The sequence below is a fragment of the Schistocerca gregaria genome, chromosome X, assembly GCF_023897955.1.
Source record: "Schistocerca gregaria isolate iqSchGreg1 chromosome X, iqSchGreg1.2, whole genome shotgun sequence".
NCBI classification, from domain to species: Eukaryota; Metazoa; Arthropoda; class Insecta; order Orthoptera; family Acrididae; genus Schistocerca; species Schistocerca gregaria.
The window spans coordinates 671,381,279-671,397,026 of NC_064931.1; positions in this window are offsets into that span (position 1 = coordinate 671,381,279).

Here is a 15,748-nt window from a genome sequence, read left to right on the forward strand (position 1 = left end):
TTATGCACTTTCCAAAGAAACACAATGTTGTTACTTGGTTAATTTACTTGTTTTACTACTAAACAAGCTGTTTTATCAATTATGGATTTATTATTTTCTGGTTTTGACAACTGTTGAAAGTATGCACATATGCCTTTGGTATGTCAATATTGCTCTGTACCAGAAGCAACTCTTGTGTGACAAGAATTTGTTTCATGTCTTCAAGCAGCCCTATCAGCTGTTTCAAATAGCTGCGGATGAAGTAACAATCGTATTTTAGAGTCGTTCACAAATAACTTCAAGTCTTACACTACACTTAGCTCAAAGTTTGTACAAAAAATGTATGTTTTGTCAATTTAGGCAATCATGTTGCGAGTCTAATCAGTTTTAACAATGATCTGTTCATATCGGGTTACTTGAAATTAAAAAAAGGGAATGCGTTGTGCATATATTATACAGTATCTGCTGGACTTCTGCCAGTGTAGCGAAACCAATCTTGAAGCTACAGTATAGTGCAAGAACAGTTTCTTTCGGAGAGTTGATGCTGAAAAGACTCGTGGTTTGGTTTGGTTGTTGGTTGTTTTGGGAAGAAGACCAGACAGCGTGGTCATCGGTAAAAGACTCGTGATTTCATCCTTATTATCAAGTCATCTCATGATACAGTTTCAAATAAAATGTCTCCAAGGATCCAAATCTACATCTTCACACATATTCTGCAACCACCATGAAGCGCATGGGGGTGGGTACGTCCCATCGTACTACTCCTACGTCTGCATATAGACACTTTGAGAGCCATGGTACGGTGCATAGCGGAGAGTACCATTTACTACTAGTAGTCATTTCCTTTCCTGTTCCACTCCCAAAGAAAGCGAGGGAAAAGCGAATGTCTATAAGCCGCTGTATGAGTCCTAATTGTTCTTGGTACTTACGCGAAAGGTACGTTGGCGGCGGCAGATGGTGATCCTCTAAATGTCCGAAATAGTGCCTCGCGAATAGAGCGGCGTCTACAATTCAGGAATTCCTGTTTCAGATTAAGAAACAACTCTGTAACACTTGCTTGCTGATCGAACCTACCGGTGACACATCTATAGCACCCCTCTGAATTGCTTCGGTGTCTGTCTTTAATCCGACCTGGTGGGGATCCCAAATACTCAAGCAGTTCTCAAGAATGGGTCGTTCTAGCATTCTATACGCCGTCTCTTTCATAGATGCGTTACACTTTCCTAAAATTCGCCCAGTAAAACAAAGTCGAGGACTTGCCTTCCCTGCCACGAACCTGATGTGCTCTTTCCATTTCTTATCGCTTTGCAATGTTACGCCTAAGTATTTAATAGATGTTACTGTGTCCAGCATCACACTACTAATGCAACATTCAAACATTACAGGATTGTGACACCAGATTACAGGTTTACTGACACCAGACTCAACATATTTCCCATCAGGTGAAATATTTCTCACTTGCTTTGATTCACTTTCAGTGGATGACGACACCTCGAACTTGTTAGTTAGTGGGACAGGTGCAATACCCTGAGTTCTCCCTCTCTCCCCTGTACAAGGTTCTAGATTTACCACTGAAATGTCAATCACAGTCAAGTTGACGACTGGTGACAGATCTTGCACCTCCTGTAGAGAAAACAGTATCCATTGGAGAATACAGAGCTTGAAGTCTCTTTGGTGTCTCTGGTATATGTATCTCGGTAGCTCTTCCAACATACTGATCAGCAGCAGCTTCCAACCGCTTGACAGCAGTGAGGTCAATTTCTGGCTGCTTATGAACAACAACTAACTCATCCGGTGACCGGGAACAATGTTGACAGTGAGGTTAAGTTTTGGCTGGAGCAATATTCCATACAACTGTAACAACACAGCTTTCAGTTAAGCTCGCTCTGAGTCTCTTTAAATTTCTGGATCTTCTATGCTGTAAGGATTATAAGTTATCTTTAAGAACAACAAAGGGATTTTTGTTGAGAGGATTAAAACCCGTTTCGGTTCATTCAGAACCATCTTCAGATCTGATATTTCAGTTACAAGAGTAACCCGTCCAAATCCAGCAGTTTTCACATGCATGTGACGTAGCATGTGAAAACTGCTGGATTTGGACGGGTTACTCTTGTAACTGAAATATCAGATCTGAAGATGGTTCTGAATGAACCGAAACCGGTCATATGAATAAAAATATTTGCAATCAAGACGGTTTTTAAGTAACATTATAATTTCACTGATTGCTGTTGTCCCATAAGACATTATGTCTGTTTTTGCAAAGATTAAAACCCGGTTAAAAATTATGTTCAGCGTCGCATTGTTTTTTTCTTTTTTTGTAACAGACTCGAAAATACTGGAAATTTACGTATAAATTCTTGTCACTGTCGCTTGAGTCGCAATACTGTAGTGACAAATTTAGCTTCACGCCCCGCGCTGCGCTAACGTTATGTAGTGCTGGGTTTCTTATTTAATCAAGGTTAAATTTATTAATTATACCTCAATTGAATTTGAGAGCAGGTTTAGCAAAATAGTATTAAACAAAGGATCTGGGCACACCAGCTGCAAGAACGTGAATGAATTATGCTATAAGTACTTATTTACAGAAAAGGAAATGTTCACGACAACGGCTATTAATCTCAGTTACCATTTTAAAATTACAGTTACAAAATAATTAACGCCTCTTTATCATTGCTAATGAAATAATGAAATAAAAATTTTCTTGCAGCGTGGTTGTCAGGGTTTGTAGTTATTGTTGCTAATAGACAAACTGGCTGTTGACAGGTGGACATTGATGGGAATGCTGAGGTGCAAGTTTTTTACCGGGTAGTGATCTGTCTCTTGGCTGATTACAGACGAGCGTCGGCTGAGAGCATCTACGGGACATGGCTGGTAGTAAATGTCTTTCTGCGTAAGCGGCAGTGATTCTCAGAAGTGTGCATCACAGAAGTAACTCAACTGAGGGCTACAGCTGAAGCGTCTACCTCGAAATCTAGCAGTGGTGTGGCTTCTCCGAAGTCTCGCCGTGCAGTCCCACACTGGGACGATCTCTCTTCTAGCATTCCTCAAATATTACTCTTCGTATATCCCTTCATTCGAGTGTTCTGCTCTGGTTTGTTAGCACTTTACAACAACTTTCACCGTTGTTGCATTCGGAACGCAGTTCCCGCAGTAAAAATGTAGGGGATGAACGAAAATATGGAAACAGCAAAAACACAATACACCGACGCGACAAAAGTCATGGGATAGCGATACACACCTACACAGACGACGAGCCGGCCGAAGTAGCCGAGCGGTTCTAGGCGCTACAGTCTGGAACTGCGCGACCGCTACGGTCGCAGGCTCGACTCCTGCCACGGGCATGGATGTGTGTGATGTCCTTATTCCTGTGAAAAGTTTTCGGCGTGATTATGGCCGCACTTCGAAAATTACCAGACTTTGAACGGGGAATGGTGGGTGGAGCTAGACACATGGGATATTCCGTTTCGGATATCGTTACCAAATTCAATATCCCGAGATCAACAGGGTCAAGAGTGTGGCGAGAACACAAAATTTCCGACGTTACCTCTCACGAGGAACAACGCTGTGGTCGACGGCCTTCACTTAACGATCGAGAGCAGCGGCGTTTGCGTAGACATGTCAGTGCTAACAGACAAGCAATACTGTGTGAAATAACCGCAGAAATCAATGTGGGACGTACGGCGAACTTATCTGTTAGGATAGTGTGACTAAATTTGCGGTTAATGGGCTATGGCAGCAGACGATAGAAGTGAGTGCCTTTGCTTATAGCACGACATCGCCTGCAGCTCTTCTCCTGGACTCTTGATCATGTCACTTAGACCCTAGATGACTGGAAAACCGTGGCCTGGTCAGATGAGTCACGACTTCAGTTTTTAAGAGCTAATGGCAGGATTAGAATACGGTCCACACCCTTCAAAGCTATGGCCCCAAGTTGTCAACAAGGCACTGTACAAGCTGGTAGTGGTTCCAAAATGGTGTGGGCTGTGTTTACATGGAATGGACAGGATCCGTTGGTCTAACTGAACCGATCACTGCCTGGAAATGGCTATGTTTGGCTACATGGGGACCATTTGAAGCCATTCGTAGACTTCATTTTCGCCGCGCGGAGTGGCCGCGTGGTTAGAGGCGCCATATCACTGATTGTGCGGCTATTCCCGCCGGAGGTTCTAGTCCTCCCTCGAGCATGGGTGTGTGTGTGTTGTTCTTAGCATAAGTTAGTTTAAGTAGTGTGTAAGTCTAGGGATCGATGACCTCAGCAGTTTGGTCCCTTAGGAATTCACACACATTTGAACTTAATGTCCCCAAAAAAAGATGAAATTTTTGTGGATGACAATGCGCCATGTCATCAGCACACAGTTGTTCGCGACTGGTCTGAAGAACCATTCAGAGGAAGTCATGCTTCCAAGTAGAGAAGGAATTGGTAAAAAATTGGTTGAAATGGCTCTGAGTACTATGGGACTTAACTTCTGAGGTCATCAGTCCCCTAGAACTTAGAACTACTTAAACCTAACTAACCTAAGGACATCACACAATCCATGCCCGAGGCAGAATTCGAATCTGCGACCGTAGCGGTCGATCGGTTCCAGACTGTAGCGCCTAGAACCGCTTGGCCACTGCGGCCGGCGGGAATGAGCATATTTCATCAAAATAAAAGAGGTATTAGAGATAAAGTTAATGAATTGCTTATAGATGTTGACTCTGAAATTAATGGTGTATCTGAGCGCCACTTAAATAATTTGACAACTCAGAGGCATCCTTTTTCAGGATACAGATTAGCTGGCTGTTTTTCAAGGAGTTCCTTGCGGGGTGGAGGAGTGGCTATGTACATAAAAAACAATATTCCATTTCAGTCCATAGACGTATTACGGCACTGCAGTGAACAGATATTTGAATGTTGTGCAGGGGCAGTTGAATTTAGTGAAACTAAACTTCTAATTGTTTTTACTTATACGTCCCCTAATTCTGACTTCAGAGCATTTCTGCTCAAGGTAGAGAGGGTTCTTGATTCACTTTGCAGGAAGTACCAGCAGTTAGTTATATGTGGTGACTTCAATATAAATTTTGTGTATGGTGGTGCAAGAAAGAGGATGTTGGTAGATCTCTTAAATTCATATGATCTGATGCAGACTGTTTTTCCCAGCTAGCGTGCAGGGGAACAGTAGCACAGCCACAGACAATATTTTTATTCATTCTTCAATACTAGAGGGGCATTCTGTTAGTAAAAGGATGAATGGTCTTTCAGACCATAATGCACAAATTTTAACATTAAAAAGCTTTTGTACTCAAACAAATGTCACATGTAATTACAAACTGTGTAGGAAAGTTAATCCAACAGCAATAGAGTTTTTTTTAAACCTTGTCAATGACAAAGAGTGGCAGGATGTTTATAGTGCCAATAACATAGATGATGAACATAATGCTTTCCTTAACACATTTCTCATGCTCTTCGAGAGCCGCTTTCCATTAGAACGTCCTGAACAGGGTACTAGCAGTAATAGGCAGCGCAGGTGGTTGACTAGTGGGATAAGGATACTATGTAGAATAAAGCAGGAATTATATCAAAATGTTACAAGTGGTCACAGTCAAGCTACAGTAGTCCATTACAAACATTGTAAGGTACTTAAACATGTTATTAGGAAGGCAAAGAGTATGTGGTATGCAGACAGAATAATTAATTCACAGGTTAAAATTAAAACCATATGGTCAGTTGTGAAGGAAGTGTCTGGTCAGCAGCAGAAGGTCAACGATATGAAGTTAGTTCATAGTAAAAATATTTCTGCTTCTGATAAATCATATATATGTACAGTGTTTAAGAATCATTTTTTGAGCATTGCTGGTGAATTAAATAAAAATTTAGTTTTTACAGGGAATCATATAACTTTCTTGGCAAATGCCTTTCCGAGATTGATGTCTGAAATACTCCTCTGTGATACAGACAAGGGGGAGATTGAGTCAATAATTAAATCACTAAAGACTAAGGACTCTCATGGATACGATGGCGTGCCTAGCAGAATATTAAAGTACTGTGCTGCACATGTTAGCCCTGTATTTAGCCATATCTCTAATTTTCCCATTAAGAATTGTCAGTTTCGTGAACTACTAAAATACTCAGTAGTAAGGTTGCCTTATAAAAAGGGAGAAAGAGATAATGTAGACAATTTTAGACCTATTTCTATGCCACCAGTGTTTGATAAAGTTATTGAAAAGACTGTGTATGTAAGAACAATTGATCATTTTATATCGCACGATTTGCTTTCAAATATACACTTCGGCTTTAGAAGTCGTTTAACAACTGAAAATGCTATATTCTCTTTTCTTTGTGAGGTGCTGGCTGCATTAAACAAAAGGTTTCGAAAGCTAGATATATATTTTGATTTAACTAAGGCATTTGATTGTGTTAATCACAAAATATTGCTCCTGAATTTGGGCCATTACGCATACTGGGAGTCGCTCATAGTTGGTTCACTTCTTACTTTAGCAACAGGCCGCAGATCGTCATTATTCACATTGTTGAGAATGGCTGTTATGTGGGGTCTCAGTGGGGTACTGTCAAGTGGGGGGTGCCCCAGGGATCAGTGTTGGGGCCACTCCTGATCCTTATTTATATAAATGATATGCCCTTTAGTATTACTGGTAGCTCTAAAATATTTCTGTTTGCTGCTGACACTAACTTGGTAGTAAAGGATGTTGTCTTTAGCATTGGCTCGGTTTCAAATAGTGTGGTTCGTGACATAAGTTCATGGCTTATAGAAAATAAGCTAACGCTAAAACACAGTAAGACTCAATTTTTACAGTTTCTAGCACACAATTCAACAAAACCTGACGTTTTAATTTCACAGAATGGGCATACGATTAGTGAAACTGAACAGTGCAAATTTATAGGTGTTCAGAGAGACAGTAAACTGTCGTGGAAAGCCCACATTCAGGATCTTGTTCAAAGACTTAATGCTGCCATTTTTACTATTCGAACGATATCTGAAGTGAGTGATCGTTCGTTTCGAAAATTAGCCTACTTTGCTTATTTTCATTCGCTTATGTTGTATGGTAATATATTTTGGGGCAACTCTACCCATTCTAAAAGGATATTTTTGGCTCAGAAACGGGCGGTTCGAGCAATAAGTGGTGTAGGTTCACGAACCTCTTGTCGAACCCTGTTCACGAGTCTGCGTATTTTGACATCGGCCTCTCAATTTATATATTCCTAACTGTCATTTCTTGTTAACAGTATTAGCTTATTACCAAGAATAAACACCATTCACTCAGGTAACACTCGGCAGAAATCAAACCTGCTTTTGGATAATAGTTCCTTAACTCTTGTGCAGAAAGGTGTGCAGTATACTGCTGCATCTATTTACAATAAGCTACCACTCGAATTCAAACTTCTTAGCAGTAATACACGCGCTTTCAAATCGAAACTGAAGAGTTTCCTCATGACACACTCCTTCTATTCTGTCGAGGAGGTCCTGAAAAAATTATGCTGATTCTTGTGGTGTTGTTGATTGCGTTTACTTAAACTTATGGATAGACATTTTTCGGGTTCATAAACATTTTATTTTTATCTGTTATTATTTTTATGTTGTAATTCCATGTACTGACATGTTCCATGATCTTGGATATTTGCTCCTCAATTTGGTCCTGCGGTACTTGACGTGTAAATAAAAATTAAAACATTCTGGACAATTCGAGCGAATGATTTAGCCACCCAAATCGCCCAACGTGAATGCCATCGAAGATGTAAGGGGCATAATAGAGAGGTCAGTTCAGTTCGTGCACAAAATCCTGCACCGGTAACATTTTCGCAGTTTTGGACCGCTGTAGAGGCAGCATGGCTCAATATTTGTGCAGTGGGCTTCCAACGATTTGTAGAATCCACGGTTCTAGGCGCTACAGTCTGAAACCGCGCGACCGCTACGGTCGCAGGTTCGAATCATGCCTCGGGCATGGATGTGTGTGTTGTCCTTACGTTAGTTAGGTTTAAGGAGTTCTAAGTTCTAGGGGACTGATGACATCAGAAGTTAAATCCCATAGTGCTCAGAGCCATTTGAACCATGTTTTTTGTAGAATCCATTCCACGTTGAGCTGCTGCACTGCGCTGGGCAAAAGGAGGTCTTACGCGATATTAGGAGGTATTCCATGATTTTTGTCACTTCAGTGTACATTACGTTGCCTAATCGGTGCCGGCCGGAGTGGTCGAGCGGCTCTAGGCGATTCAGTCTGGAACCGAGCGATCGCTACGTTTACAGGTTCGAATCCTGCCTTGGGCATGGCTGTGTGTGATGTCCTCAGGTTAGTTAGGTTTAAGTAGTTCTACGTTCTAGGGGACTGATGAGCTCAGATATTAAGTCCCATAGTGCTCAGAGCCATTTCACCAAAGCCTAATCGGTGAAAAGTACCTTTGGCATTGAAAACATCTTCCAATCGCCTCGGAATGGATAAATACAGGTCCTGTATGGTTTTCAAGGGAATCTTATTTCATTTTACCTGCAACATAGTGGGGAGTTCAGCTAACCATTATGGAGCTGGATAGCGATCACAACCTTCTTTCCTGTGTAGATCACCAAGACTCCATTATACTGAAATCGGATGGCTGTAGTGGCCAGGGGAGATGCGACAATGCACCATAGTGCTGACAAAGCTAGTGCTTGACGATGCGAACTTTGTGAACAGGACCCTGTCGTGTGGGAACACAGCATCACCATTGACGAACAAACATTGTACCGTAGAATGGACCTGGCCAACTAAAATGGTCACAAAATCCTTGGCAGTAATGTGACCTTGCAGAATAAGCCTAGAGGCCCTGAAATACTACGATATGACCGCCCTAATCGTCACCGAACCCTCGCCATGTACCACTCTTGATACGTAAACTTGGCCACAAGCTGGGAATACGTGAAACAAGACTCATCCGACCGAATGACTTTCTTGCATTGTTCCACAGTCCGGATTTTATGACTTCGGCAACAAGTTTTCATTTTAAGGGCATTTGCATCACTGGTCAGTGGTTTTTGAATTCCGGTTGGCCCAGCACTCTCAGCTTTTGGAGCTCCCTTAGTGTTGTTTTGATGCTGACAAGGTTCGCGGGTGTGACATTGGATATTGCAGTGACTTTTACAGCTATTATCCACTTATTTTTCGTAACAATCCTCTTCAATGACCGTCCGTCACTATCACTCAACACGTACTTTCGTCCACGTTGCGACTTTTACGCTTTCCTTTGTTGTTGTTGTTATGGTCTTCAGTCCAGAGACTGGTTTGATGCAGCTCTCCTTGCTAGTCCATATAGTAAAGCTGCATGCTCTCGGGAAAAAATTACGGCTGTAGTTTCCCCTTGCTTTCAGCCGTTCGCAGTACCAGAACAGCAAGGCCGTTTTGGTTAGTGTTACAAGGCCAGATCAGTCAATCATCCAGACTGTTGCCCCTGCAACTACTGAAAAGGCTGCTCCCCCTCTTCAGGAACCACACGTTTGTCTGGCCTCTCAACAGATACCCCTCTGTTGTGGTTGCACCTACGGTACGGCTACCTGTACCGCTGAGGCATGCAAGCCTCCCCACCAACGGCAAGGTCCATGGTTCATGGGGCGGGGGGGGGGGGGGGGGGCGGTTTCCATTATGCGGTATGAATCTTTGGTACGGTGCCTCTTGAAACACAAAACACTTCGGCTACCTCGGTTAAGGAAACACGCCACCACACGAGCACCATCAATTTGACCACACGTAATAACGGGTTGGTTCATAACTTCGTATCGATTTTATTTTTTTTTGCATGTTGGTATTCCGGGTTCTGTGGGTTTATTTATCGATTGTAATTTTTTTATTTGTAGTTCGCTGTTGTTATTTGAGTTTACGTATTGTGATTCTGTCATTTGTAGATAGTGAATGGAGCTGTGGACGCTAGAAAATGGAGTACGAAGTGGAAAAATGGGAACATTTCCGACGTATCCTTCTGTTTGCGTTCAATAGAGAGGTGACAGCCGCGGATGCAGCCGGAAACATTTGCGCCGCGTATGGCAGTAATGCCATTAGACACACACAGCAAGAAAATTGTTAACTCGTTTAAAGGATTATCGATTTGACATTAATGACACTCCACGTTCGCCGGTCGGAGCGGTCGAGCAGTTCTAGGCGCTTCAGTGTAGAACCGCGCGACCGCTACGGTCGCAGGTTCGAATCCTGCCTCGGGAATGGGTCTGTGTGATGTCCTAAGGTTAGTTAGGTTTAAGTAGTTCTAAGTTCTAGGGGACTGATGACCTCAGATGTTTAGTCCCATAGTGCTCAGAGCCATTTGAACCATTTGAACTCTACGTTCAGGGAAAGGTTGCTCAACAGCACACGTCCGTTTGCCCGCACACATCTCCACGCCCGCCGTTTACACCTGTCATCAATGGCCCGAAGAGTAACACAGTTGCCTCGTCGCTGGTTTTGAAGAATGCCATTTTCCCATGCAAGACATATCGTAGCCGTAGCGGTTCACGAACAGTTTACAAACGTAGTTTATTCGGAAGTGCTTCCACCCTCGGCTCGAAAGCCAATGACCATGTCATTTTTGACGTAAGACGAATCGCTCCGTTTCCGCATTACAACGACTGCACTGTTGTGAGCGCCTCGCTTCTTTCCCCTTCTCCTGACATGCTTGATTTATCCATCTCTGCTGGCGCGACCACGTGCCGTCTGTGTGCGGTTATTGGGTTATTGCACGTTGACGTCAAACTAGGCTGTGGTCACATTAATGTGACTGGAGTACGTATCTTAGACGCAAAGGGCACACGTAGTAATTTGTCGCCACTCTAAAGTAGATTCATAGTGATAAACGCACGAGCTGTCTCAATAGACCTATTTCCTACGAGACAAATATTAAGTGAACCAGTTATTCATTCTACCTTGAAAATCGTGAACTTTAAATTTGTCCTAAAACTCTGTAGAATGCCACAGTCGAATATCTTAGACATATCACAACAATTTCGGATGGTAGAATTCCGATATTTAATACACGGTCGGTGAAATGGCAACTGACGCATTCTGTCGAGAGTTCGTTTTGGAATACAAACTTCGAAAGACATATACTATCAATCATTCCTAGCCACATTCAGTTTTACTAAGCTTTTCAAATGGAAGTTAAAAGTGAAACTGTTCTTTAATATTCGTTCCAATACAATTTTTAAAGAGAACTCTAGCAGTGGCACGCTTTAGTCTACCTGGATAGATATCAAATGAAAGCAATGCATTACATTCACGGCTGAGTGCAGTGGTTGTTCCAGAAGAACATGCTTTTAATATTGGTCATTGTCGTTTGGTATTACAAACTCGTTTCTTGTATTAAATCGTCTTGGCACCAGTTTTCTCCCCCGCCGAACAAATCTACCCGAAACACATGGTGAGAGAAATTTTCACATTTGGCTGCCACATGCTGCTGGCCACGGGGACGTTCCTTCTACGACAGTCAGGTTTCGAGATAGTTTTCTTTGTCCAGTTGGACGGGCCAGGGTTTAGAGAGGTACGACAAACCGTCTGCCGACAAGCAGCTAACAAGTATTTTCCAGGAAAACCTTTTCTTGTAGTAGCGCGGTACACCGCGCTCCCACGATATGCCGTTGTGAATTGAGCTCTTCACAGTGACTACGTCAGTGTATGGAATCATATCACACGCAAGTAAAATCACGCCATATTAAGTCACTTAGCTACTACGTTTGGTACCCACATAGTGTTCTGTCACAGGAGAATAAAACTGCTACACGTTAGTTTGTAATTGGAAATTCTGGAAATTTGAGGTAAGTTCCTATGGGACCAAACTGCGGAGTCCCTAGGCCTACACGCAACTTAATCAGCATAAGCTAACTTACTCTAAGGACAACACACACACCCCTGCTGAGGGAGGACACGAACCTCCGACGGGGCGAGCCGTGCGAACCGTGACAAGACGTCCTAGACCACGCAGCTACTCCGCGCGGCAGTTTGTAATTGTTGAGTAATATTTTCATATCATGGTTTTGCCCCGGCTTCTTCAAACAATTAATACTGAAATCACCACAAATTATTATCGATATTTATCTCTATGGCAGGTGACTAAACAGTGTTCCGCAGTACCCTAGAAACGTCTAAAACTTTCCTGGTGGCGAACTCTAAAAATAATAATAATAATAACAATACTAATAAGTGTGCCGATAGGCACTACCACTCTTCACATGCAGATGTTCTCACATATGCATTCTGTAAAATATAATAATTGTAAGTGCGCTAATAGTCAGCAACAATCCACATGCACGTGCTTTTCTTGCATACGTGGCAACTTATTTTTCTCCATGTTTATTTTGCAATAACTAACTGCTAATTTGTAATTCTTGAAGTTTAGCATTTCTATTCCTCTGTTTAAATGGTGCTTAGACAGGCATATTGCATCAACAGCGTATTCAGTTCCTCACTACTTAAGCAAACAGTACGTTTATTAACTTTATTTTTCAAACCTCTGACGTTTTGGTTCATGACACAAAATATCCTCATCATTTTGTTTTTATTTACAGGATTTGTAAAGTCAATTATTTTACTGTTTTTTAGTATTTTCTTTCTGAATGGACAGGCTAACGTAAATAAAGGAGCCCCAGCCACACTATTAACTAAAAGAATTTTGTCGCATGTGATTGCACTCCACTTCCATCACTTTACTCAACTAAACTGTCTTGTAAGCAATGTTTCCTCTTCCTTCTAAGTTCTAAGAATCTTTGTGTATTTCCAACTCCCAGTAGCACCAAGAGGCACAGCTCTCAAATGAGCCCCATCCGAAGGGAACACAAACCACCCGAGTTACTAGTCCTCAGGTGTACAGCTTTGTTAAGCCAAAGTACATCACACAGAACGTCGGGAACACTGACGTTTGTGCGCACAGTTGCTGCTCATAGCCTGTCCACGTCATCCTTAATACTACTGCTCACATTCCTGATGAGGCTCTATCTACGCCCTCAAACATCAGTAACTTATCCTCCTCACAAATTCCCCAGATAAGCCCTCAATATTCTGTACGACCTAGTCAAGGTTCGCACTTGGTTTCGTAATGATTGTTACCTGGAAATCGGAGCTTAAGGGGATGTAAATAAAATTAGTCAAATATGTTCAATCTCCCCTCCCCCCCACAAACACACTTGACAGTTCTATAGCATGTTAGAAATACTGTCTCCAATTTTTAAAGTTCGGTACGTGCAACAAATGATGTAAAAAACCATCTTGTTTCAACCAATGTGCAGTGACGCGTTCCGTTTTCTACACGACTGTGTAATTGTTTGAGGTGTTTTATTATTTCTTACCGTCAGAGAAGCATCTGAAGAAGTCTTAAATGTCAAAGCCAACATTTCAGTATTTAACTCAGCCAGATTTATTTGCACATGCACGCATGGTGCAACAAAAAACTAAAATGAAAGTTTTAATAACCTCATTTAACCCCTATGAAACTGGGATTTGACGACGTTGCTTCTCTGAAAACCAGTTGATGAAGATTGATAATGCGCGTAGTGCTAGTTTTGAAATGTCAGCGAAAAATGCCGCCAAAAGGGCATGCCATCAGGGCCAGATTAGAAGAAAAGGGTCACATCAAGACCAAGAAGACCAAATGTCTGTTTATTGCGAACATTAACGTACTTGTTTATGGCATAATTGCTAATAAAATCTTCTTTTTGCCTTACCCGCAACTTCCATTTTCCAGTGCGTAAGGGACGTTTTCCGTTGGAAAATTGCATATACTCGCAAAAAGGTGAAATTTGCTACAGACTTTGTAAATGCTGTAACACTACTTCCTGTGGTACAAGATTTTTCAAAGTGTGTTACTGCCTGATTTATTACAATTTTTGTGGGATAAAAATTTGTGTTCATCGTACACATAAATTTAAAAAAGTTGTTGCGAGAGTACTGAGAATGATATATTTATCTGATCACTAAGAATAACCTACCACATTGTGAAAGTGATAAGTAAAGTAATCTTTGATAAAATGTTCTTCATGTCATAGTATGTGTACTAAAAGTGTCCAGAAATGCGATACCCCACGCGCCCAGAATTGCTACAGAGTGGCTCCAGGAACACTCTTCTGAGTTTAAACACTTCCGGTGCCCACCAGATCCCCCCAGACATGAACATTATTGAGCATTTTTGGGATGCCTTGCAACGTGCTGTTCAGAAGCGATCTCCAGCCCTTCTTACTCTTACTGATTTATGGACAGCCCTGCAGGATTCGTGGTGTCAGTTCCATCCAGCACTACTTCAGACATTACTCGAGTCCATGCTACGTCGTGTGGCGGCACTTCTGCGTGCTCGCGGGGGCCCATTAGGCAGGTGCACCAGTTTCTTTGGCCCTTCATTGTATGTACCTGTGTATTTTCTTGTAAGACCTCCTCTTAACTTTTTCTCGGCAGCTGGCCTATACGTCACGCTTCGTTACCGGGTTTTCCCTCCCGCCTCCCTCTGTCTCCTGATGAAGTTGCGATAAAGTTGCCTCACTTTCTGTCTTCCCGTACTTCCATCGATGACATCGACAATGTTAACATTTAGCAATACCCACTAGTGCTAAGTAAATACGACATGAAATTAAAAATTTTTGAGGCAAATATCAGGATTATTTGTTGTATATGTCCACTTGTACTAAATAAATAAGAGTAACCATGGTGAATCTTGTTAAAGCTTAAAAATCTCCGAAGCGACGTGGATGGCACTGAGGCAAATAATTTCATAGGAGGCACATGGAGTCCCAAATGTTGGGGAATTTCTAAAAAGTGGATTACAAGTGTTGAACATACGACGTCACTAGGTCACTAGATACCGTGCCTCCTGCCCACATGCAGCGGTTGAGCTTTTCGGTGTATCGCATCTTATCATCCCAACCCAAGTATCCACGTCGGTGAGGCTCTGGACCCAAGTGCTCGACTTCAACGTGTGGGACTCAGGGTTCGAGTCTTGTGTCTGATAGGAATTTTTTTGTTTTTTGGTTTTCATCGCGATGAGCAATTATGTGTTTACATTGAGGTATTTTATTTACCGGTATTACGGTCTCCGCTGGTTTAGTGCAAAGTACAGTACAAAAAAGAAGCCTACCGTAAATGAGTATAAGGTTCCGAATTGCACCGTTACCAGTAAATGACTACGTTTTCTTCACTGAATAATGTCTGTAAACGTGATATAAGGGACAAAAGAAAAGAAACACAAAACAAGAACAGCTTTTACTTGGTTAGAGCGAGGACAATAATTTTGTAACTTTTACGTTTATAACAGATAGCATATACAAAAGGTGTTCGAAATATGCACTGTTTGCTCGAAAGCAAGTAGTGCATCGCTCAATCATCACTTCACTCTCAAGCCTAACCGCTGCAAGTGCTGTGAAATAAGTCACGTGTTCAACATTTCTGATCCGTTTCTAGGTTATTTCCCGACATTTGCGACCCAATGTGTCGTATATTAAATTTATTTTCCTAACATCACCTACGTTGCTTCGGGGGTTTCTAAACGTTAATAAGAATTACCCTGTAGAGATAGGACTTCTTACCCTTCCCCACTACCGAGCGAGGTGGCGCAGTGGTAAACACACTGGACTCGCATTCGGAAGGGTTACGGTTCAAACCTGCGTCCGGCCATCCTGATTTAGGTTTTCCGTGATTTCCCTAAATCGCTTCAGGCAAATGCCGGGATGGGTCCTTTGAAAGGAAACGGCCGACTTCCTTCCCTAATATGGTGGGACCGATGACCTCGCTGTTTGGTCCCTTCCCCCAAATCAATCAACCTTCTCCACGGGGTGAAAAC